We start from the raw sequence: 27,324 nt of genomic DNA on the forward strand, positions 1-27,324 counted from the left end.
ATCAGGCAGTGGTGAAAACATGACAAACTAAAACCCATTCAAGTTAACATTATTGTATGTTCAAAATGTATAATGGTGCAAGAATATTAAATTCGTTTCCTTTTCCTGTTCTGGTAATTCATAAGAAATAATTTGACTGAAATGCAGTAGAAAATTAACAAATAAAGAGAGCTTGCTCCGTAATTTGATATCAGTCTAACCAAAAGTTATCTATAGATTTTTCGAATATCCAAACAAGCAGAAATGAAAGACCTACAATTTCTAACTCAGAATGAAGGTAACTTCAAAATAGGATGTTTAGGTTGGTGGGTTTATTCGGCCATGTTTTGATTTTTTTCAAAATACCTGATTCTTACAAAGACTGTTACTTAAGTTCATGACTGCAAAAAACTACTGTAATGTATGACTCAAAAAATGCCAGTATAGAACACTTATTCTATTTACATTTCAAACTTTTAAAAATGACAAATACTGAAAATGTTTATATTTGATAATCTTACACCAGTTACATTTACCAATCGCTTGTTGTATAAAGCCACATACCAACTTCAGTGTATCTTGGGCGACATGGCGTGAACCAACAACATTTTACCATTCTGAGGTCCTGATCATGAGTTTCAACTGTTTTTAGGGTTGTGTTGCTTAATGTCCTAATTTTAATCTACTTATGTAAGTGCTGGGTTTTTTATTATGGGTTTGTCTGCCCTTTTTCGACTTGTTGATTTTGATTGCACCATTGTTATCTTTTTGTCTGATGAAATCTTAGTTTAAGTAGTTTTTTCACAATCAATTGTGCAATTTTCCCTATTCATATTTATCATGTTAGCGTGTACGAACAACGAACGAACGAATGGATATAATTTTTGTTATGTCATCCAGCCTCTGTATGTATATTGTATTGATCTTCATTTGAACGTGGAGTCTCGAAAACACAACGTGAATAGATTTTACCAAAAAACGACAGCTCTGTATCATGAATAAGTTGATAAAAACTAACTATAAACACAAGGATGTTGCCTTGTGAAAATAAACACATTTATGTTCTTACTATAATTTGAATTGTTACCAAACTGTAAAGTGATTATATATAATGTAGAATTTATAGAAAGTTATGATAAAAAGTGCTAAAATAAAGCTAATTTGAGACACTTCATGCACAAAATGTATGCGAAGTGCTTACCATTTTTCTCGTACTTTGTACAAAAAAGTAAAAACTGGCAAAAAGAACATTTCATTTTTATATTTCGTTTCGTTGATAAAAAGAACATATAATCATCCAATGTGCAGTTTAAAAGTTCAATGAAATAACTATACACTTGTGTGTAAAAAGAATTGCTTCCCTGCTTTCAATCTTTGTTAGATTGATTAGTCTGATTGTTTGAACTTTTCGCCATTTGTGTATTATGTCTGTGATACATGTTCACACAGTTTTGGCTGCTGAATCCCAATTATTGTTAAAAATGCTTATTAATACTGTTTGTGTTGCTCATCCAATTTTGTTCATATAACGGAACTATAAACAACTGCCATATAAGTGGAAGGCTTAGCTAGGTATAAAACCAGGTTCTATACACCATTTTCTTGGGAAATGCATATCCCAAAGAAGGAATAAAACAGTTATTTTCAATTGTTTGATAAAGTCTAATGTTTGATTAAGTCAGTTTTTGTGGACTTCCCCTTTTTGAATATGCCTTGGCGTTCGGTATTTCTGTGAATACATTTGTATACATGAATTGAAAGGCTAAATTTTTCAAAATAGCGAACATTCCACAAAGTTAAATTATGGCAATAAAGAAAAAGCGTTTGTTGCATATACATATAGGAAATAAATGAGTTACTCTTATCAACTTTGACATTTTTTTTCATTTCTAACATTACTGGGTCGATACCTCTGTGGTTGAACTATCAGTCCCCGAGGGTATCATCAGCTCACTAGTCAGAACTTTAGTACCGACATGATTTATAACAAGCCTTTCTAAAATTGTCCGTTTAAACATTTTGAAATTATAAAGAAACTAAGGTTTTAACTCCCTCGAGCAAAATCTGCCTTAGTTGGAATTTTTTGGTCTTTTTAAGTTGAATAGCTCTTCAACTGTTTCGGTTTTATTCATCTTTGAATTTCAAATATTCGGCTTGGGCGTTCCAAATGTAGGTAAATCAAGAAACGTTTAACTACGGACGCTTGAAATTCTAAATTTGTTTCCAAATTCAGATTTTATGAATGAAGTTTTCTACTTACCACCTGAAAAATATACATACGGATATTACTTTCATTAACCAGTCCAGACTTCGCAATTAAAATAAAACATCGAGATGATGGAGATACTTCCAACCGGAACTAAGTCACCTACATGCTTTTCTTTACCTGTACCCACAGTTTGATATTTTCTTTTTTTTTGTAACATTATTTCTACTATAGAAAATTTATGTGAGGAGGTAGGGTGGGTAATTATCAGGTGGTGAATAGAAAACTTCATTCATAAAATCTGAATTTGAAAACAAATTTAGAATTTCATTTCATTCATTTTCTTCTTACCACCTGAGAAATATACATACGGATAGATTACAAAGCCTTACCTCTCTGGTGGCAGGGTAATTTTCTATGGCTCTGCATCTCTACATCCTGAGTATAATCTCTTTACTTCATACCACTTGTTAATTTTTAAAACATTCTTCTGTACACTATACAATACTTATAATGTCTTTATTTTTTTATTTTCTTTAGTCATTTTTTTCTTTTTTTTTTTCATTTGAACTGCATATCACAGCAAATATCAGTCTTTTTCATAAGTTTAAAAACAATCTGTTATATACATATAAGTATAAAACCTTTACATCTACATTTCTCAAATAAAACTTGACGATAATTGTACCTGTAGACCAGTCAGCTGACTCTAAAATACTCTTCATACTAGCACCATTGAATAAGGCCCATGAAGGTCCAATTGCTCTCGTACTATGAGCTTTAACTTTCAAATCTGTATTTTCATATGCCATTTTGATCGTATTCACTGACCACCTAGAAATTGTTTGTGACGTAACTGGTTTAAAAGGTTTAACAGTTGACAAGAAAACTTTGCCTTCATCATTTCTTATTTCTTCTGTACGTTTTAAATATATCGCAATGGCTCTTTTAGGATCAAGTTTTTTATTGTGTTCAAAGTAAGGCACAAAAATTATAGTTCCATAATGATTTGGTCTATCTTGCTTTGATAAACCTGGTCTCAAGAAAAAAAGTCCTTTCTTTTGCACATTTACAAAACCCTCTCCTATCCTCAGTGCTTGAATGTCCGAACATCTCATAAACGTTGTGATTGCTGTAAGAAAAACAACTTGATAAATGAAACATTTCATATCAGCTTTCATTAAAGGTTAAAAAGGGGACTTTTGCAACATGTCAAAAACCTTTTCTAAATCCCATTCTGGGACTAAATTTACTTTTGGAGGCCTAGAATTGAAAACCTTTCTTAGTAGTCTAATAATATAGGGATGTTGCCTAGTTGGAACATTATCTATTGGAGGTAGCAAAGACGATAACATGGACCTATAACCTGCTATAGTTCGATATTGTAAACCTGAAGTGTACAAATGAGACAAAATATCTGCACATTCTGCTAAAGTAGCTGCATAGGGATCTTTTTCCCGTTCACCACACCAACTATCAAATCTTTTGAATTTACAAGCATAGTCTTGCTGCGTGCCCGATCTCCATGATACTCTGAGAAGCTTTCTAGTTTCTCTTGAAAATCCCTTATTTCAGAAATTTTTGTGGAGAGCAGCCAAGCTGTCAACTTGAACACTTCGGGATTTGGATGGTAAATGGTTGTTTTTGGTTGATTCAGTAGATTTTGTCTTGTTGGCAGTTTAATTGGACTTGCTACTGACTTTTTCAGAAGCTCTGTGCACCAACATCTTCTTTGCCACATTGGAGCTATCAGAATTAATCGACAATTGAGCTGACTCATATGTTTTAATACCTTTTTGTTTTATAAAAAGACCATAAACCCACTTATTCATGGTATGGTATCAATATTTCTGACCTGACACTACGTACTTTTTATTGCTTAATTCTTTAGAATTTAATATGCAATGTTTCGGGTTCTTTCGGGAATAATCCCAGGTAAACCCTCATCAGAGGCCGACCTTTATATATTTATTTTATATCTAGTATTGTAGATAGATGTGTGTCTGTTTCATAACAGTTTTTTTCAAATTTACTACACGTGCATATAGGTCTACGATGTAGCTAGTCTTTTTACAGACTAAAGAAACTGACCAAGTAGATCAGAACCTTTGGTTAATTATTCATATATATAATGAAAAGACTTATTGTCTTTATTCTCGTAATCTAAACTATCATAAATCTACACGAGATCTAATAGAGATAGTAGTTATCAGTGCTATACTGTTGAATTCACACTAGACTGTCGTGTTTGTTTTAACACCTATTTGATAATATACAAATGTCTCCATGTTTAACAATTGAAGAGGTTTGTGTAGATACCATGTCGGTTCTATGCATGAATATAACAGGAACCATTCAGTTTTCCCTTGTACGTGATCTCTTGAAATAAATCGGCATCACGTCTTTTTACATCTGTTTCACAGTATAATGATTGTATACTAAAGCCTCCCGTGGTGGGGTATTGTGAATCAATGTCTTCGGCTTAATGATTAATTATCATGTTGCCAATATTCTTATTGTTTTTTAAACCAATATCAGGTTTGGATTTAGATAGTTTTTTTTTTTATTTATTATTTTGGCAATCGGATCTTTCCGAATTATATACCAAATTTTGTTATTACCGTGTTAAGATATTCAAGATATTTCTGCCACTTGTTTTCTAATATTTGGTTTCTTTCGAAGTTGCTGTCTGCATCTATGCTAACTTAGCCTAACTGTTTTGTTAGGGAGAAATCTGCAAAACATTTACACTTTAGACCGTAATTAAACGATTATCTTGTAAGTACATGTTGCTATTGTTTCTAAGAATTCTCGTACCTTCAGAAGGAATGAAAACAATGTACTATTTCAAATAATTGTTCACTTTGTTCACCTTCTTCATTAAATATATTAAATCCATCAATTCTCATTCTTTAGTGGAATTTAATATTATTTTCGTAGGATATTTCTCTGTTTTATGTCTATAATTATGGTTAAATATAGCAATATCAGATATTTCCAGGGAGGCAACTCTGCCCATTGAAACGCCAACGATCTGTTGCTAGTACAACAGTATAACTTTCGTTGTTCATTGACAATCATATTTATTTGTTATTAGTTTCCATGTAACCTTCAACGGCTTGACATAATAATTATTATCGATATTAGTTGCTTAACGTCCTGTTGCAATATTTCATGTATGTTTAGGATAGTGATATAGTGATGACATAAGGTTGTTTACTAGTATAATAGTATAACTTCCATAGTTCGTTGACAATCATATTAGTTGTAGTTAGTTTCCATGCTACCTTCTCAGGTTTGACATGATACAGCGATAAATTAACGATTTTTGGTTGCTTAGCATCCAGTGGCAAATATTTCATGTATGTTTAGGACTATGATATAGTGATGACATAAGGTTGTTTGCTAGTATAATAGTACAACTTCCATAGTTCGTTGACAATCATATTAGTTGTAGTTAGTTTCCATGCTACCTTCTAAGGTTTGACATGATACAGCGATAAATTAACGATTTTTGGTTGCTTAGCATCCAGTGGCAAATATTTCATGTATGTTTAGGACTATGATATAGTGATGACATAAGGTTGTTTGCTAGTATAATAGAATAACTTCCATAGTTCATTGACAATCATATTAGTTTGTAGTTAGTTAACATGCTACCTTCTAAGGTTTGACATGATACAGCGATAAATTTAAGATTGTTGGTTGCTAAACATCCAGTGGCAAATATTTCATGTATGTTTAAGATGACATAAGGTTGTTTGCTAGTATAATAGTATAACTTCCATAGTTCATTGACAATCATATTAGTTTGTAGTTAGTTTTCATGATACCTTCTAAGGTTTGACATGATACAGCATCCAGTGGCAAATATTCCATGTATGTTTAGGACTATGATATAATGATGACATAAGGTTGCTTGCTAGTATAATAGTATAACTTCCATAGTTCATTGACAATCATATTCGTTTGTAGTTAGTTTCCATGCTACCTTCTAAAGTTTGACATGATATAGCGATAAATTAACGATTGTTGGTTGCTTAGCATCCAGTGGCAAATATTTCATGTATGTTTAGGACTATGATATAGTGATGACATAAGGTTGTTTGCTAGTATAATAGTATAACTTCCATAGTTTATTGACAATCATATTAGTTGTAGTTGGTTTCCATGCTACATTCTAAGGTTTGACATGAAACAGCGATGAACTAAAGATTTGTTGGTTGCTTAGCATCCAGTGGCAAATATTTCATGTATGTTTAGGACTATGATATAGTGATGACATAAGGTTGTTTGCTAGTATAATAGTACAACTTCCATAGTTCATTGACAATCATATTAGTTTGTAGTAAGTTTCAATGCTACCTTCTAAGGTTTGGCATGATACAGCGATAGATTAAAGATTGTTGGTTGCTTAGCATCCAGTGGGAAATATTTCATGTATGTTTAGAACTATGATACATATAGTGGTGGAACAAGGATGTTTGCTAGTATAATAGTATAACTTCCATAGTTTATTGACAATCATATTAGTTTGTAGTTAATTTTCATGCTACCTTCTAAGGTTTGACATGAAACAGTGATGAATTGAAGATTTGTTGGTTGCTTAGCATCCAGTGGCAAATATTTCATGTATGTTTAGGACTATGATATAGTGATGACATAAGGTTGTTTGCTAGTATAATAGTACAACTTCCATAGTTCATTGACAATCATATTAGTTTGTAGTTAGTTTTCATGCTACTTTCTAAGGTTTGACATGATACAGCGATGAATTGAAGATTTCTTGGTTGCTTAGCATCCAGTGGCAAATATTTCATGTACGTTTATGACTATGATATAGTGATGACATAAGGTTGTTTGCAAGTATAATATTATAACTTCCATAGTTCATTGACAATCATACTAGTTTGTAGTTAGTTTCCATGCTACCTTCTGAGGTTTGACATGATACAGCGATGAATTAAATATTTGTTGGTTGCTTAGCATCCAGTGGCAAATATTTCATGTATGTTTAGAACTATGATACATATAGTTGCGAAACAAGGTTGTTTGTACAACTTCCCTAGTTCATTGACAATCATATCAGTTTGTAATTATTTTCCATTTTACCTTATTAGGTTTTACATAGTGATGAATTATTGATTTTTGATTGCTATACGTCCAATTGCAAATATTTCAAGTATGTTTTAGGACTATGTTATAGTGATGACATAAGGTTGTTTGCTAGTATAATAGTATAACTTCCATGTTTCAGTCAAATATGATTCGGTATCATTTTCATATATATATATATATATATATATATCAGTGTCTTGTATGTTATATACATACATTTTGTATCTGTATTATTTTATTTTTATTTTTATTCATTACTTTATTGTTTCAGGTATATCTTTGTTTCATATGTAAATAGTGATAGCTATATAGTAGATCTATGTTATTTACATAATTAGTTACATGTATATTGTATAAGATGTACAGTGTTATATACATAAAGAAAGATGTACAGTATTATATACATATAGAATTGTATACTATTACATTGTGCATATAGTATAGTGTCGTACGTAGTTTCTCGATAAGAAATACGTCGTACCATAGCATTAATAAGGATCAAAAATTCTATAATTAAATAGAACCTGATTCAACGGGTGAGATCACAACTAGTGAAATATTCACCGTATCAAATTGTTTTATAAAAAGACCATAAACCCACTTATTCATTGTATGGTATCAATATTTCTGACCTGACACTACGTACTTTTTATTGCTTAATTCTTTAGAATTTAATATGCAATGTTTCTGGTTCTTTCGGGAATAATCCCAGGTAAACCCTCATCAGAGGCCGACCTTTATATATTTATTTTATATCTAGTATTGTAGATAGATGTGTGTCTGTTTCATAACAGTTTTTTTTCAAATTTACTACACGTGCATATAGGTCTACGTTGTAGCTAGTCTTTTTACAGACTAAAGAAACTGACCAAGTAGATCAGCACCTTTGGTTAATTATTCATATATATAATGAAAAGACTTATTGTCTTTATTCTCGTAATCTAATCTATCATAAATCTACACGAGATCTAATAGAGATAGTAGTTATCAGTGCTATACTGTTGAATTCACACTAGACTGTCGTGTATGTCTAAACACCTATTTGATAATATACAAATGTCTCCATGTTTAACAATTGAAGAGGTTTGTGTAGATACCATGTCGGTTCTATGCATGAATATAACAGGAACCATTCAGTTTTCCCTTGTACGTGATCTCTTGAAATAAATCGGCATCACGTCTTTTTACATCTGTTTCACAGTATAATGATTGTATACTAAAGCCTCCCGTGGTGGGGTATTGTGAATCAATGTCTTCGGCTTAATGATTAATTATCATGTTGCCAATATTCTTATTGTTTTTTAAACCAATATCAGGTTTGGATTTAGATAGTTTTTTTTTTTTTTTATTATTTTGGCAATCGGATCTTTCCGAATTATATACCAAATTTTGTTATTACCGTGTTAAGATATTCAAGATATTTCTGCCACTTGTTTTCTAATATTTGGTTTCTTTCGAAGTTGCTGTCTGCATCTATGCTAACTTAGCCTAACTGTTTTGTTAGGGAGAAATCTGCAAAACATTTACACTTTAGACCGTAATTAAACGATTATCTTATAAGTACATGTTGCTATTGTTTCTAAGAATTCTCGTACCTTCAGAAGGATTGAAAACAATGTACTATTTCAAATAATTGTTCACTTTGTTCACCTTCTTCATTAAATATATTAAATCCATCAATTCTCATTCTTTAGTGGAATTTAATATTATTTTCGTAGGATATTTCTCTGTTTTATGTCTATAATTATGGTTAAATATAGGAATATCAGATATTTCCAGGGAGGCAACTCTGCCCATTGAAACGCCAACGATCTGTTGCTAGTACAACAGTATAACTTTCGTTGTTCATTGACAATCATATTTATTTGTTATTAGTTTCCATGTAACCTTCAACGGCTTGACATAATAATTATTATCGATATTAGTTGCTTAACGTCCTGTTGCAATATTTCATGTATGTTTAGGATAGTGATATAGTGATGACATAAGGTTGTTTACTAGTATAATAGTATAACTTCCATAGTTCGTTGACAATCATATTAGTTGTAGTTAGTTTCCATGCTACCTTCTAAGGTTTGACATGATACAGCGATAAATTAACGATTTTTGGTTGCTTAGCATCCAGTGGCAAATATTTCATGTATGTTTAGGACTATGATATAGTGATGACATAAGGTTGTTTGCTAGTATAATAGTACAACTTCCATAGTTCATTGACAATCATATTAGTTTGTAGTTAGTTAACATGCTACCTTCTAAGGTTTGACATGATACAGCGATAAATTTAAGATTGTTGGTTGCTAAACATCCAGTGGCAAATATTTCATGTATGTTTAAGATGACATAAGGTTGTTTGCTAGTATAATAGTGTAACTTCCATAGTTCATTGACAATCATATTAGTTTGTAGTTAGTTTTCATGATACCTTCTAAGGTTTGACATGATACAGCATCCAGTGGCAAATATTCCATGTATGTTTAGGACTATGATATAGTGATGACATAAGGTTGCTTGCTAGTATAATAGTATAACTTCCATAGTTCATTGACAATCATATTCGTTTGTAGTTAGTTTCCATGCTACCTTCTAAAGTTTGACATGATATAGCGATAAATTAACGATTGTTGGTTGCTTAGCATCCAGTGGCAAATATTTCATGTATGTTTAGGACTATGATATAGTGATGACATAAGGTTGTTTGCTAGTATAATAGTACAACTTCCATAGTTCATTGACAATCATATTAGTTTGTAGTAAGTTTCCATGCTACCTTCTAAGGTTTGGCATAATACAGCGATAGATTAAAGATTGTTGGTTGCTTAGCATCCAGTGGCAAATATTTCATGTATGTTTAGGACTATGATATAGTGATGACATAAGGTTGTTTGCTAGTATAATAGTATAACTTCCATAGTTCATTGACAATCATATTAGTTTGTAGTTAATTTTCATGCTACCTTCTAAGGTTTGACATGAAACAGTGATGAATTGAAGATTTGTTGGTTGCTTAGCATCCAGTGGCAAATATTTCATGTATGTTTAGAACTATGATACATATAGTGGTGGAACAAGGATGTTTGCTAGTAAAATAGTATAACTTCCATAGTTTATTGACAATCATATTAGTTTGTAGTTAATTTTCATGCTACCTTCTAAGGTTTGACATGAAACAGTGATGAATTGAAGATTTGTTGGTTGCTTAGCATCCAGTGGCAAGTATTTCATGTATGTTTAGGACTATGATATAGTGATGACATAAGGTTGTTTGCTAGTATAATAGTACAACTTCCATAGTTCATTGACAATCATATTAGTTTGTAGTTAGTTTTCATGCTACCTTCTAAGGTTTGACATGATACAGCGATGAATTGAAGATTTCTTGGTTGCTTAGCATCCAGTGGCAAATATTTCATGTACGTTTATGACTATGATATAGTGATGACATAAGGTTGTTTGCAAGTATAATATTATAACTTCCATAGTTCATTGACAATCATACTAGTTTGTAGTTAGTTTCCATGCTACCTTCTGAGGTTTGACATGATACAGCGATGAATTAAATATTTGTTGGTTGCTTAGCATCCAGTGGCAAATATTTCATGTATGTTTAGAACTATGATACATAAAGTTGCGAAACAAGGTTGTTTGTATAACTTCCCTAGTTCATTGACAATCATATCAGTTTGTAATTATTTTCCATTTTACCTTATTAGGTTTTACATAGTGATGAATTATTGATTTTTGATTGCTATACGTCCAATTGCAAATATTTCAAGTATGTTTTAGGACTATGTTATAGTGATGACATAAGGTTGTTTGCTAGTATAATAGTATAACTTCCATGTTTCAGTCAAATATGATTCGGTATCATTTTCATATATATATATATATATATATATCAGTGTCTTGTATGTTATATACATACATTTTGTTTCTGTATTATTTTATTTTTATTTTTATTCATTACTTTATTGTTTCAGGTATATCTTTGTTTCATATGTAAATAGTGATAGCTATATAGTAGATCTATGTTATTTACATAATTAGTTACATGTATATTGTATAAGATGTACAGTGTTATATACATAAAGAAAGATGTACAGTATTATATACATATAGAATTGTATACTATTACATTGTGCATATAGTATAGTGTCGTACGTAGTTTCTCGATCAGAAATACGTCGTACCATAGCATTAATAAGGATCAAAAATTCTATAATTAAATAGAACCTGATTCAACGGGTGAGATCACAACTAGTGAAATATTCACCGTATCAAATTGTTTTATAAAAAGACCATAAACCCACTTATTCATGGTATGGTATCAATATTTCTGACCTGACACTACGTACTTTTTATTGCTTAATTCTTTAGAAATTAAAAACTATAAATCTAAAATTATAAAACTGCTGAAATTCACTTTTGAAATAAATAATCATACTATGAAATTCTTAGATGTTGTTTTGTATAAAGGAAAACGGCTCACCACATCTAAGATACTAGATGTAAACTGTTACACCAAACCCACTGAAAATTTCAGTATATACATAGAAGCTCGAGTCATGCTCCTACCTGTTTCTCTTCTTTTAATAAAGGAGAAGGGACTAGAATTCTTAGAAACACCAGCAGTAAGGACGAATTTAATAAACGTATTAAACTGTTTATAGATAAATTATCTAGACGGGGATACACGAAAGAAATCGTCAGTCAAATATTGCACAAAATTCGTCACGAAGACAGACAGTTAAAACTTCGGAAGAAACAATATAAGAATAAAATAACAGACAGAAATATGTTCATTACAACGTATCACTATAATGCTGAATATCTTAAAAAGATTATAACAAAGTTCTGGTATATAATTCGGAAAGATCCGATTGCCAAACAAATATTTAAATCTAAACCAGATATGGGTTTCAAAAACAATAAGAATATTAGCGACATGATAATTAATCATTAAGTCGAAGAACCCCTCCACAGGAGGCTTTATAATATAGTGTATACTGTTGAAACAGATGTAATAAAGACATGACACCGATTTATTTCAATAGATCACGTATCTGAGATAACCGACGGTTTCTTATATGTCCATGTTTCTACCCGGCAGGGTACCTACACATATTTCTTCAAATGCTATACATGGAGACTTTTGTATATTATCATATAGATGATAAAACAAACACGCCAGTATACCCTGAATTCAACAATATGACATTGATAAATACTATCTCTACTATATCCCGTGTAGACTTATGTTGAAGTAATTAGTGATAAAAATAAAGACAATAAGTCTCTTCATTAATTAAACAAAAGTGCGGATCAACTTGGTCAGTTTCTTCAGTATGTAAAAAGACTAGCTACAACGTTGACCTATATGCACGTGTAGTTAATAAATTAAAAAAACTATTATGAAACAGACAAACATCTATCTATGATATTAGATATGAAATAAATACATAAAGGTCGGCCTCTGATGAGGGTTTACCTGGGAATACTCCCGAAAGAACCCGAAACATTGCATATTAAATTCTAAAGAATTAAGCAATAAAAAGTACGTAGTGTCAGGTCAGAAATATTGATACCATACCATGAATTAGTGGGTTTATGGTCCTTTTATAAAACAATTCTGAAGGTACGAGAATTCTTAGAAACAATAGCAACATGTACTTATAAGATAATCGTTTAAATACGGTCTAAAGAGTAAATGTCTTGCAGATTTCTCCCTAACAAAACAGTTAGGCTAAGTTAGCATAGATGCAGACAGCAACTTCGAAAGAAACCAAATATTAGAAAACAAGTGGCAGAAATATCTTGAATACCTTAACACGGTAATAACAAAACATGGTATATAATTCGGAAAGATCCGATTGCCAAAATAATAAATAAAAAAACTCTCTAAATCCAAACCTGATATTGGTTTAAAAAACAATAAGAATATTGGCAACATGATAATTAATCATTAAGCCGAAGACATTGATTCACAATACCCCACCACGGGAGGCTTTAGTATACAATCATTATACTGTGAAACAGATGTAAAAAGACGTGATGCCGATTTATTTCAAGAGATCACGTACAAGGGAAAACTGAATGGTTCCTGTTATATTCATGCATAGAACCGACATGGTATCTACACAAACCTCTTCAATTGTTAAACATGGAGATATTTGTATATTATCAAATAGGTGTTAAAACATACACGACAGTCTAGTGTGAATTCAACAGTATAGCACTGATAACTACTATCTCTATTAGATCTCGTGTAGATTTATGATAGATTAGATTACGAGAATAAAGACAATAAGTCTTTTCATTATATATATGAATAATTAACCAAAGGTGCTGATCTACTTGGTCAGTTTCTTTAGTCTGTAAAAAGACTAGCTACAACGTAGACCTATATGCACGTGTAGTAAATTTGAAAGAAAAAAAACTGTTATGAAACAGACACACATCTATCTACAATACTAGATATAAAATAAATATATAAAGGTCGGCCTCTGATGAGGGTTTACCTGGGATTATTCCCGAAAGAACCCGAAACATTGCATATTAAATTCTAAAGAATTAAGCAATAAAAAGTACGTAGTGTCAGGTCAGAAATATTGATACCATACCATGAATAAGTGGGTTTATGGTCTTTTTATAAAACAGTTTAGCAACCAACAATCTTAAATTTATCGCTGTATCATGTCAAACCTTAGAAGGTAGCATGTTAACTAACTACAAACTAATATGATTGTCAATGAACTATGGAAGTTATTCTATTATACTAGCAAACAACCTTATGTCATCACTATATCATAGTCCTAAACATACATGGAATATTTGCCACTGGATGCTAAGCAACCAACAATCTTTAATCTATCGCTGTATCATGCCAAACCTTAGAAGGTATATAGCATGGAAACCTACTACAAACTAATATGATTGTCAATGAACTATGGAAGTTGTACTATTATACTAGCAAACAACCTTATGTCATCACTATATCATAGTCCTAAACATACATGAAATATTTGCCACTGGATGCTAAGCAACCAAAAATCGTTAATTTATCGCTGTATCATGTCAAACCTTAGAAGGTAGCATGGAAACTAACTACAACTAATATGATTGTCAACGAACTATGGAAGTTATACTATTATACTAGTAAACAACCTTATGTCATCACTATATCACTATCCTAAACATACATGAAATATTGCAACAGGACGTTAAGCAACTAATATCGATAATAATTATTATGTCAAGCCGTTGAAGGTTACATGGAAACTAATAACAAATAAATATGATTGTCAATGAACAACGAAAGTTATACTGTTGTACTAGCAACAGATCGTTGGCGTTTCAATGGGCAGAGTTGCCTCCCTGGAAATATCTGATATTGCTATATTTAACCATAATTATCGACATAAAACAGAGAAATATCCTACGAAAATAATATTAAATTCCACTAAAGAATGAGAATCGATGGATTTAATATATTTAATGAAGAAGGTGAACAAAGTGAACAATTATTTGAAATAGTACATTGTTTTCATTCCTTCTGAAGGTACGAGAATTCTTAGAAACAATAGCAACATGTACTTATAAGATAATCGTTTAATTATGTCTAAAGTGTAAATGTTTTGCAAGTTTCTCCCTAACAAAACAGTTAGGCTAAGTTAGCATAGATGCAGACAGCAACTTCGAAAGAAACCAAATATTAGAAAACAAGTGGCAGAAATATCGTGAATATCTTAACACGGTAATTACAAAATTTGGTATATAATTCGGAAAGATCCGATTGCCAAAATAATAAAAAAAAAAAAACTATCTAAATCCAAACCTGATATTGGTTTAAAAAACAATAAGAATATTGGCAACAGGATAATTAATCATTAAGCCGAAGACATTGATTCACAATACCCCACCACGGGAGGCTTTAGTATACAATCATTATACTGTGAAACAGATGTAATGTTAGTAACGTACGACACTATACTATATGCACAATGTAATAGTATACAATTCTATATGTATATAATACTGTACATCTTTCTTTATGTATATAACACTGTACATCTTATACAATATACATGTAACTAATTATGTAAATAACATAGATCTACTATATAGCTATCACTATTTACGTATGAAACAAAGATATACCTGAAACAATGAAGTAATGAATAAAAATAAAAATAAAATAATACAGAAACAAAATGTATGTATATAACATACAAGACACTGATATATATATATATATATATATATATATATATGAAAATGATACCGAATCGTATTTGACTGAAACATGGAAGTTATACTATTATACTAGCAAACAACCTTATGTCATCACTATAACATAGTCCTAAAACATACTTGAAATATTTGCAATTGGACGTATAGCAATCAACAATCAATAATTCATCACTATGTAAAACCTAAGAAGGTAACATGGAAAATAATTACAAACTGATATGATTGTCAATGAACTAGGGAAGTTATACTATTATACTAGCAAACAACCTTGTTTCGCAACTATATGTATCATAGTTCTAAACATACATGAAATATTTGCCACTGGATGCTAAGCAACCAACAAATCTTTAATTCATCGCTGTATCATGTCAAACCTCAGAAGGTAGCATGGAAACTAACTACAAACTAATATGATTGTCAATGAACTATGGAAGTTATAATATTATACTTGCAAACAACCTTATGTCATCACTATATCATAGTCATAAACGTACATGAAATATTTGCCACTGGATGCTAAGCAACCAAAAAATCTTCAATTCATCGCTGTATCATGTCAAACCTTAGAAGGTAGCATGAAAACTAACTACAAACTAATATGATTGTCAATGAACTATGGAAGTTGTACTATTTTACTAGCAAACAACCTTATGTCATCACTATATCATAGTCCTAAACATACATGAAATATTTGCCACTGGATGCTAAGCAACCAACAAATCTTCAATTCATCACTGTTTCATGTCAAACCTTAGAAGGTAGCATGAAAATTAACTACAAACTAATATGATTGTCAATAAACTATGGAAGTTATACTATTATACTAGCAAACATCCTTGTTCCACCACTATATGTATCATAGTTCTAAACATACATGAAATATTTGCCACTGGATGCTAAGCAACCAACAAATCTTCAATTCATCACTGTTTCATGTCAAACCTTAGAAGGTAGCATGAAAATTAACTACAAACTAATATGATTGTCAATGAACTATGGAAGTTATACTATTATACTAGCAAACAACCTTATGTCATCACTATATCATAGTCCTAAACATACATGAAATATTTGCCACTGGATGCTAAGCAACCAACAATCTTTAATCTATCGCTGTATCATGCCAAACCTTAGAAGGTAGCATCGAAACTTACTACAAACTAATATGATTGTCAATGAACTATGGAAGTTGTACTATTATACTAGCAAACAACCTTATGTCATCACTATATCATAGTCCTAAACATACACAGAAATATTTGCCACTGGATGCTAAGCAACCAACAAATCTTTAGTTCATCGCTGTTTCATGTCAAACCTTAGAATGTAGCATGGAAACCAACTACAACTAATATGATTGTCAATAAACTATGGAAGTTATACTATTATACTAGCAAACATCCTTGTTCCACCACTATATGTATCATAGTTCTAAACATACATGAAATATTTGCCACTGGATGCTAAGCAACCAACAAATCTTCAATTCATCACTGTTTCATGTCAAACCTTAGAAGGTAGCATGAAAATTAACTACAAACTAATATGATTGTCAATGAACTATGGAAGTTATACTATTATACTAGCAAACAACCTTATGTCATCACTATATCATAGTCCTAAACATACATGAAATATTTGCCACTGGATGCTAAGCAACCAACAATCTTTAATTTATCGCTATATCATGTCAAACCTTAGAAGGTAGCATGGGAACTAACTACAAACGAATATGATTGTCAATGAACTATGGAAGTTATAATATTATACTTGCAAACAACCTTATGTCATCACTATATCATAGTCATAAACGTACATGAAATATTTGCCACTGGATGCTAAGCAACCAAAAAATCTTCAATTCATCGCTGTATCATGTCAAACCTTAGAAGGTAGCATGAAAACTAACTACAAACTAATATGATTGTCAATGAACTATGGAAGTTGTACTATTTTACTAGCAAACAACCTTATGTCATCACTATATCATAGTCCTAAACATACATGAAATATTTGCCACTGGATGCTAAGCAACCAACAAATCTTCAATTCATCACTGTTTCATGTCAAACCTTAGAAGGTAGCATGAAAATTAACTACAAAATAATATGATTGTCAATAAACTATGGAAGTTATACTATTATACTAGCAAACATCCTTGTTCCACCACTATATGTATCATAGTTCTAAACATACATGAAATATTTGCCACTGGATGCTAAGCAACCAACAAATCTCCAATTCATCACTGTTTCATGTCAAACCTTAGAAGGTAGCATGAAAATTAACTACAAACTAATATGATTGTCAATGAACTATGGAAGTTATACTATTATACTAGCAAACAACCTTATGTCATCACTATATCATAGTCCTAAACATACATGAAATATTTGCCACTGGATGCTAAGCAACCAACAATCTTTAATCTATCGCTGTATCATGCCAAACCTTAGAAGGTAGCATCTAAACTTACTACAAACTAATATGATTGTCAATGAACTATGGAAGTTGTACTATTATACTAGCAAACAACCTTATGTCATCACTATATCATAGTCCTAAACATACATAGAAATATTTGCCACTGGATGCTAAGCAACCAACAAATCTTTAGTTCATCGCTGTTTCATGTCAAACCTTAAAATGTAGCATGGAAACCAACTACAACTAATATGATTGTCAATAAACTATGGAACTTATACTATTATACTAGCAAACATCCTTGTTCCACCACTATATGTATCATAGTTCTAAACATACATGAAATATTTGCCACTGGATGCTAAGCAACCAACAAATCTTCAATTCATCACTGTTTCATGTCAAACCTTAGAAGGTAGCATGAAAATTAACTACAAACTAATATGATTGTCAATGAACTATGGAAGTTATACTATTATACTAGCAAACAACCTTATGTCATCACTATATCATAGTCCTAAACATACATGAAATATTTGCCACTGGATGCTAAGCAACCAACAATCTTTAATCTATCGCTGTATTATGCCAAACCTTAGAAGGTAGCATGGAAACTTACTACGAACTAATATGATTGTCAATGAACTATGGAAGTTGTACTATTATACTAGCAAACAACCTTATGTCATCACTATATCAATGTCCTAAACATACATGAAATATTTGCCACTGGATGCTAAGCAACCAACAATCGTTAATTTATCGCTATATCATGTCAAACCTTAGAAGGTAGCATGGAAACTAACTACAAACGAATATGATTGTCAATGAACTATGGAAGTTATACTATTATACTAGCAAGCAACCTTATGTCATCACTATATCATAGTCCTAAACATACATGGAATATTTGCCACTGGATGCTGTATCATGTCAAACCTTAGAAGGTATCATGAAAACTAACTACAAACTAATGTGATTGTCAATGAACTATGGAAGTTGTACTATTATACTAGCAAACAACCTTATGTCATCACTTTATCATAGTCCTAAACATACATGAAATATTTGCCACTGGATGCTAAGCAACCAAAAATCGTTAATTTATCGCTGTATCATGTCAAACCTTAGAAGGTAGCATGGAAACTAACTACAACTAATATGATTGTCAACGAACTATGGAAGTTATACTATTATACTAGCAAACAACGTTATGTCATCACTATATCAGTCTTAAACATACATGAAATATTTGCCACTGGATGCTTAACAACCAACAATCTCAAATTTATCGCTGTATCATGTCAAACCTTAGAAGGTAGCATTTTAACTAACTACAAACTAATATGATTGTCAATGAACTATGAAAGTTATTCTATTATACTAGCAAACAACCTTATGTCATCACTATATCATAGTCCTAAACATACATGGAATATTTGCCACTGGATGCTAAGCAACCAACAATCTTTAATCTATCGCTGTATCATGCCAAACCTTAGAAGGTAGCATGGAAACCTACTACAAACTAATATGATTGTCAATGAACTATGGAAGTTGTACTATTATACTAGCAAACAACCTTATGTCATCACTTTATCATAGTCCTAAACATACATGAAATATTTGCCACTGGATGCTAAGCAACCAAAAATCGTTAATTTATCGCTGTATCATGTCAAACCTTAGAAGGTAGCATGGAAACTAACTACAACTAATATGATTGTCAACGAACTATGGAAGTTATACTATTATACTAGTAAACAACCTTATGTCATCACTATATCACAATCCTAAACATACATGAAATATTGGCAACAGGACGTTAAGCAACTAATATCGATAATAATTATTATGTCAAGCCGTTGAAGGTTACATGGAAACTAATAACAAATAAATATGATTGTCAATGAACAACGAAAGTTATACTGTTGTACTAGCAACAGATCGTTGGCGTTTCAATGGGCAGAGTTGCCTCCCTTGAAATTTCTGATATTGCTATATTTAACCATGATTATAGACATAAAACAGAGAAATATCCTACGAAAATAATATTAAATTCCACTAAAGAATGAGAATTGATGGATTTAATATATTTAATGAAGAAGGTGAACAAAGTGAACAATTATTTGAAATAGTACATTGTTTTCATTCCTTCTGAAGGTACGAGAATTCTTAGAAACAATAGCAACATGTACTTATAAGATAATCGTTTAAATACGGTCTATAGTGTAAATGCCTTGCAGATTTCTCCCTAACAAAACAGTTAGGCTAAGTTAGCATAGATGCAGACAGCAACTTCGAAAGAAACCAAATATTAGAAAACAAGTGGCAGAAATATCTTGAATATCTTAACACGGTAATAACAAAATTTGGTATATAATTCGGAAAGATCCGATTGCCAAAATGATAAATAAAAAAACTCTCTAAATCCAAACCTGATATTGGTTTAAAAAACAATAAGAATATTGGCAACATGATAATTAATCATTAAGCCGAAGACATTGATTCACAATACCCCACCACGGGAGGCTTTAGTATACAATCATTATACTGTGAAACAGATGTAAAAAGACGTGATGCCGATTTATTTCAAGAGATCACGTACAAGGGAAAACTGAATGGTTCCTGTTATATTCATGCATAGAACCGACATGGTATCTACACAAACCTCTTCAATTGTTAAACATGGAGACATTTGTATATTATCAAATAGGTGTTAAAACATACACGACAGTCTAGTGTGAATTCAACAGTACAGCACTGATAACTACTATCTCTATTAGATCTCGTGTAGATTTATGATAGATTAGATTACGAGAATAAAGACAATAAGTCTTTTCATTATAAATATGAATAATTAACCAAAGGTGCTGATCTACCTAGTCGTTTCTTTAGCCTGTAAAAAGACTAGCTACAACGTAGACCTATATGCACGTGTAGTAAATTTGAAAAAAAAAAAACTGTTATGAAACAGACACACATCTATCTACAATACTAGATATAAAATAAATATATAAAGGTCGGCCTCTGATGAGGGTTTACCTGGGATTATTCCCGAAAGAACCCGAAACATTGCATATTAAATTCTAAAGAATTAAGCAATAAAAAGTACGTAGTGTCAGGTCAGAAATATTGATACCATACCATGAATAAGTGGGTTTATGGTCTTTTTATAAAACTATTTGATACGGTGAATATTTCACTAGTTGTGATCTCACCCGTTGAATCAGGTTCTATTTAATTATAGAATTTTTGATCCTTATTAATGCTATGGTACGACGTATTTCTGATCGAGAAACTACGTACGACACTATACTATATGCACAATGTAATAGTATACAATTCTATATGTATATAATACTGTACATCTTTCTTTATGTATATAACACTGTACATCTTATACAATATACATGTAACTAATTATGTAAATAACATAGATCTACTATATAGCTATCACTATTTACATATGAAACAAAGATATACCTGAAACAATAAAGTAATGAATAAAAATAAAAATAAAATAATACAGAAACAAAATGTATGTATATAACATACAAGACACTGATATATATATATATATATATATATATATATATGAAAATGATACCGAATCATATTTGACTGAAACATGGAAGTTATACTATTATACTAGCAAACAACCTTATGTCATCACTATAACATAGTCCTAAAACATACTTGAAATATTTGCAATTGGACGTATAGCAATCAACAATCAATAATTCATCACTATGTAAAACCTAAGAAGGTAACATGGAAAATAATTACAAACTGATATGATTGTCAATGAACTAGGGAAGTTATACTATTATACTAGCAAACAACCTTGTTTCACAACTATATGTATCATAGTTCTAAACATACATGAAATATTTGCCACTGGATGCTAAGCAACCAACAAATCTTTAATTCATCGCTGTATCATGTCAAACCTTAGAAGGTAGCATGGAAACTAACTACAAACTAATATGATTGTCAATGAACTATGGAAGTTATAATATTATACTTGCAAACAACCTTATGTCATCACTATATCATAGTCATAAACGTACATGAAATATTTGCCACTGGATGCTAAGCAACCAAAAAATCTTCAATTCATCGCTGTATCATGTCAAACCTTAGAAGGTAGCATGAAAACTAACTACAAACTAATATGATTGTCAATGAACTATGGAAGTTGTACTATTTTACTAGCAAACAACCTTATGTCATCACTATATCATAGTCCTAAACATACATGAAATATTTGCCACTGGATGCTAAGCAACCAACAAATCTTCAATTCATCACTGTTTCATGTCAAACCTTAGAAGGTAGCATGAAAATTAACTACAAAATAATATGATTGTCAATAAACTATGGAAGTTATACTATTATACTAGCAAACATCCTTGTTCCACCACTATATGTATCATAGTTCTAAACATACATAAAATATTTGCCACTGGATGCTAAGCAACCAACAAATCTTCAATTCATCACTGTTTCATGTCAAACCTTAGAAGGTAGCATGAAAATTAACTACAAACTAATATGATTGTCAATGAACTATGGAAGTTATACTATTATACTAGCAAACAACCTTATGTCATCACTATATCATAGTCCTAAACATACATGAAATATTTGCCACTAGATGCTAAGCAACCAACAATCTTTAATCTATCGCTGTATCATACCAAACCTTAGAAGGTAGCATCGAAACTTACTACAAACTAACATGATTGTCAATGAACTATGGAAGTTGTACTATTATACTAGCAAACAACCTTATGTCATCACTATATCATAGTCCTAAACATACATAGAAATATTTGCCACTGGATGCTAAGCAACCAACAAATCTTTAGTTCATCGCTGTTTCATGTCAAACCTTAGAATGTAGCATGGAAACCAACTACAACTAATATGATTGTCAATAAACTATGGAAGTTATACTATTATACTAGCAAACATCCTTGTTCCACCACTATATGTATCATAGTTCTAAACATACATGAAATATTTGCCACTGGATGCTAAGCAACCAACAAATCTTCAATTCATCACTGTTTCATGTCAAACCTTAGAAGGTAGCATGAAAATTAACTACAAACTAATATGATTGTCAATGAACTATGGAAGTTATACTATTATACTAGCAAACAACCTTATGTCATCACTATATCATAGTCCTAAACATACATGAAATATTTGCCACTGGATGCTAAGCAACCTACAATCTTTAATCTATCGCTGTATCATGCCAAACCTTAGAAGGTAGCATCGAAACTTACTACAAACTAATATGATTGTCAATGAACTATGGAAGTTGTACTATTATACTAGCAAACAACCTTATGTCATCACTATATCATAGTCCTAAACATACATAGAAATATTTGCCACTGGATGCTAAGCAACCAACAATCGTTAATTTATCGCTATATCATGTCAAACCTTAGAAGGTAGCATGGAAACTAACTAAAAACGAATATGATTGTCAATGAACTATGGAAGTTATACTATTATACTAGCAAGCAACCTTATGTCATCACTATATCATAGTCCTAAACATACATGGAATATTTGCCACTGGATGCTGTATCATGTCAAACCTTAGAAGGTATCATGAAAACTAACTACAAACTAATATGATTGTCAATGAACTATGGAAGTTATACTATTATACTAGCAAACAACCTTATGTCATCACTATATCAGTCTTAAACATACATGAAATATTTGCCACTGGATGCTTAACAACCAACAATCTCAAATTTATCGCTGTATCATGTCAAACCTTAGAGGGTAGCATTTTAACTAACTACAAACTAATATGATTGTCAATGAACTATGAAAGTTATTCTATTATACTAGCAAACAACCTTATGTCATCACTATATCATAGTCCTAAACATACATGGAATATTTGCAACTGGATGCTAAGCAACCAACAATCTTTAATCTATCGCTGTATCATGCCAAACCTTAGAAGGTAGCATGGAAACCTACTACAAACTAATATGATTGTCAATGAACTATGGAAGTTGTACTATTATACTAGCAAACAACCTTATGTCATCACTATATCATAGTCCTAAACATACATGAAATATTTGCCACTGGATGCTAAGCAACCAAAAATCGTTAATTTATCGCTGTATCATGTCAAACCTTAGAAGGTAGCATGGAAACTAACTACAACTAATATGATTGTCAACGAACTATGGAAGTTATACTATTATACTAGTAAACAACCTTATGTCATCACTATATCACAATCCTAAACATACATGAAATATTGGCAACAGGACGTTAAGCAACTAATATCGATAATAATTATTATGTCAAGCCGTTGAAGGTTACATGGAAACTAATAAGAAAAAAATATGATTGTCAATGAACAACGAAAGTTATACTGTTGTACTAGCAACAGATCGTTGTCGTTTCAATGGGCAGAGTTGCCTCCCTGGAAATATCTGATATTGCTATATTTAACCATGATTATAGACATAAAACAGAGAAATATCCTACGAAAATAATATTAAATTCCACTAAAGAATGAGAATTGATGAATTTAATATATTTAATGAATAAGGTGAACAAAGTGAACAATTATTTGAAATAGTACATTGTTTTCATTCCTTCTGAAGGTACGAGAATTCTTAGAAACAATAGCAACATGTACTTATAAGATAATCGTTTGAATACGGTCTATAGTGTAAATGCCTTGCAGATTTCTCCCTAACAAAACAGTTAGGCTAAGTTAGCATAGATGCAGACAGCAACTTCGAAAGAAACCAAATATTAGAAAACAAGTGGCAGAAATATCTTGAATATCTTAACACGGTAATAACAAAATTTGGTATATAATTCGGAAAGATCCGATTGCCAAAATAACAAATAAAAAAACTCTCTAAATCCAAACCTGATATTGGTTTAAAAAACAATAAGAATATTGGCAACATGATAATTAATCATTAAGCCGAAGACATTGATTCACAATACCCCACCACGGGAGGCTTTAGTATACAATCATTATACTGTGAAACAGATGTAAAAAGACGTGATGCCGATTTATTTCAAGAGATCACGTACAAGGGAAAACTGAATGGTTCCTGTTATATTCATGCATAGAACCGACATGGTATCTACACAAACCTCTTCAATTGTTAAACATGGAGACATTTGTATATTATCAAATAGGTGTTAAAACATACACGACAGTCTAGTGTGAATTCAACAGTACAGCACTGATAACTACTATCTCTATTAGATCTCGTGTAGATTTATGATAGATTAGATTACGAGAATAAAGACAATAAGTCTTTTCATTATATATATGAATAATTAACCAAAGGTGCTGATCTACTTGGTCGTTTCTTTAGTCTGTAAAAAGACTAGCTACAACGTAGACCTATATGCACGTGTAGTAAATTTGAAAAAAAAAACTGTTATGAAACAGACACACATCTATCTACAATACTAGATATAAAATAAATATATAAAGGTCGGCCTCTGATGAGGGTTTACCTGGGATTATTCCCGAAAGAACCCGAAACATTGCATATTAAATTCTAAAGAATTAAGCAATAAAAAGTACGTAGTGTCAGGTCAGAAATATTGATACCATACCATGAATAAGTGGGTTTATGGTCTTTTTATAAAACTATTTGATACGGTGAATATTTCACTAGTTGTGATCTCACCCGTTGAATCAGGTTCTATTTAATTATAGAATTTTTGATCCTTATTAATGCTATGGTACGACGTATTTCTGATCGAGAAACTACGTACGACACTATACTATATGCACAATGTAATAGTATACAATTCTATATGTATATAATACTGTACATCTTTCTTTATGTATATAACACTGTACATCTTATACAATATACATGTAACTAATTATGTAAATAACATAGATCTACTATATAGCTATCACTATTTACATATGAAACAAAGATATACCTGAAACAATAAAGTAATGAATAAAAATAAAAATAAAATAATACAGAAACAAAATGTATGTATATAACATACAAGACACTGATATATATATATATATATATATATATATATGAAAATGATACCGAATCGTATTTGACTGAAACATGGAAGTTATACTATTATACTAGCAAACAACCTTATGTCATCACTATAACATAGTCCTAAAACATACTTGAAATATTTGCAATTGGACGTATAGCAATCAACAATCAATAATTCATCACTATGTAAAACCTAAGAAGGTAACATGGAAAATAATTACAAACTGATATGATTGTCAATGAACTAGGGAAAGTATACTATTATACTAGCAAACAACCTTGTTCCACCACTATATGTATCATAGTTCTAAACATACATGAAATATTTGCCACTGGATGCTAAGCAACCAACAAATCTTTAATTCATCGCTGTATCATGTCAAACCTCAGAAGGTAGCATGGAAACTAACTACAAACTAATATGATTGTCAATGAACTATGGAAGTTATAATATTATACTTGCAAACAACCTTATGTCATCACTATATCATAGTCATAAACGTACATGAAATATTTGCCACTGGATGCTAAGCAACCAAAAAATCTTCAATTCATCGCTGTATCATGTCAAACCTTAGAAGGTAGCATGAAAACTAACTACAAACTAATATGATTGTCAATGAACTATGGAAGTTGTACTATTTTACTAGCAAACAACCTTATGTCATCACTATATCATAGTCCTAAACATACATGGAATATTTGCCACTGGATGCTAAGCAACCAACAAATCTTCAATTCATCACTGTTTCATGTCAAACCTTAGAAGGTAGCATGAAAATTAACTACAAACTAATACGATTGTCAATAAACTATGGAAGTTATACTATTATACTAGCAAACATCCTTGTTCCACCACTATATGTATCATAGTTCTAAACATACATGAAATATTTGCCACTGGATGCTAAGCAACCAACAAATCTTCAATTCATCACTGTTTCATGTCAAACCTTAGAAGGTAGCATGAAAATTAACTACAAACTAATATGATTGTCAATGAACTATGGAAGTTATACTATTATACTAGCAAACAACCTTATGTCATCACTATATCATAGTCCTAAACATACATGAAATATTTGCCACTGGATGCTAAGCAACCAACAATCTTTAATCTATCGCTGTATCATGCCAAACCTTAGAAGGTAGCATGGAAACTTACTACAAACTAATATGATTGTCAATGAACTATGGAAGTTGTACTTTTATACTAGCAAACAACCTTATGTCATCACTATATCATAGTCCTAAACATACATGAAATATTTGCCACTGGATGCTAAG

The 27,324-nt window shown here is 31.2% G+C and overlaps 1 protein-coding gene across 4 annotated transcripts in view; it reads left to right on the forward strand.

Moving 5' to 3' along the window:
• Positions 1 to 27,324, forward strand: part of LOC127710315 (uncharacterized) — a 644,133-nt gene that overhangs the window by 296,115 nt on the left and 320,694 nt on the right. The window lies entirely within an intron of this gene.

This window comes from Mytilus californianus, unplaced genomic scaffold (assembly GCF_021869535.1).
Source record: "Mytilus californianus isolate M0D057914Y unplaced genomic scaffold, xbMytCali1.0.p SCAF_70, whole genome shotgun sequence".
Classification (NCBI taxonomy): Eukaryota; Metazoa; Mollusca; class Bivalvia; order Mytilida; family Mytilidae; genus Mytilus; species Mytilus californianus.